The sequence below is a fragment of the Lipotes vexillifer genome, unplaced genomic scaffold (assembly GCF_000442215.2).
Source record: "Lipotes vexillifer unplaced genomic scaffold, Lipotes_vexillifer_v1.1 scaffold1599, whole genome shotgun sequence".
Lineage (NCBI taxonomy): Eukaryota > Metazoa > Chordata > Mammalia > Artiodactyla > Lipotidae > Lipotes > Lipotes vexillifer.
In genome coordinates, this window is record NW_006775655.1 from 199,086 (window position 1) to 200,252 (window position 1,167).

Sequence of the window (1,167 nt, forward strand, 5' to 3'; positions counted from 1 at the left end):
GCAGGAATGTGTTGTTTGTATTTACAACTTGCTTCTCAGGGTCCATCACAAGACCTGGGACATACCAGGCACTTAATTAGTATTTGTGAAAGGAAGTCACCTATATGATGACCTATGGTCGCCCTACAGAGAGACCCAACTTTAAGAAAATCTGATATATAAAGATCTAGAATTATACAGTGGATAAACTGGGAGAAGTGGGGATTAATTATGCTGAGTTAATTGGGTCACTCACTTATTCATTTAGTCAATAGGCTTGTATATGTTGTGCTAAGTACAGTATGTTGAAATTGAAATTGTTAGCTTTCCAAGGCAAAAACAACAACAAACCTTTATCCCTATCTACCTATCTATCTATTTGTCTATCTATCTATCTTCATCATCATCATCTATCTGATAACTGCCATAAAAAAATAAACACTAGTTGTTTCAAAAATATAGACAAGAACTTTTCCTTCCCAAGAGAGAAGTAAGGAGTAAGGAGGGCTCCCTGAAGACGGTGGCATTGCCTGGAACTTGAAGAGTGGGTAGGATTGTAACAGGTGGAGAAACAGGTGAACCTTGGGTGAAGGAAACAGCAGGTGCCAAGATACAGCAAAGAGAAAGCACAGTAACTATTTTGGGGGAAATGGGGGCCTGATTAGTTACAACCCAGGATATGGTTGATGGGCATTAATGCTGGAAAGGTTGCCTGGAAATGATAGATTCTGGGAGAACTGGTATGCCATCCTTAGAATTATGGAATCTTTTATTTATTTATTTATTTTTCAGTAAGTAACAGGGAAGCCGTAGGAGCTCTTGGCAGGTAGATGCCCTGATATAGCAGTACTTTGGCGTAGTTATTCTGGTGGCAGAGTGGGGAGAGAATGAAGGCAGCGAGACCAGATAGAAGGCTATTAAACTTGCCAAGGTGAAGGATGATGAAGGCCTGGTCAGAACAGTAGAAAGAGGAGAGAAAAAAGAGAGATGTATCTTGATTTACAAATTCTTAAATGTGTCATAGGAACAAGGAGGTAAGAAAAATATGTATACTAAACTGTTAAGAGTCAAGGCAAAAAAACATGACTAGATAAAGAAGATACTAGAGAGTTTCCCATGCAACCTTTCAGAAAATTGAGTATTGTGTACATCTAGGTGCTTCAGTCCAGAACTAAGGGGAATTCCTGC

The 1,167-nt window shown here is 39.2% G+C and overlaps 1 protein-coding gene across 3 annotated transcripts in view; it reads right to left on the minus strand.

Annotated features, from left to right (window-relative positions):
• JAKMIP2 (janus kinase and microtubule interacting protein 2) overlaps positions 1–1,167 on the minus strand; it is a 173,298-nt gene that overhangs the window by 67,075 nt on the left and 105,056 nt on the right. The gene's annotated exons all lie outside the window — the stretch shown is intronic.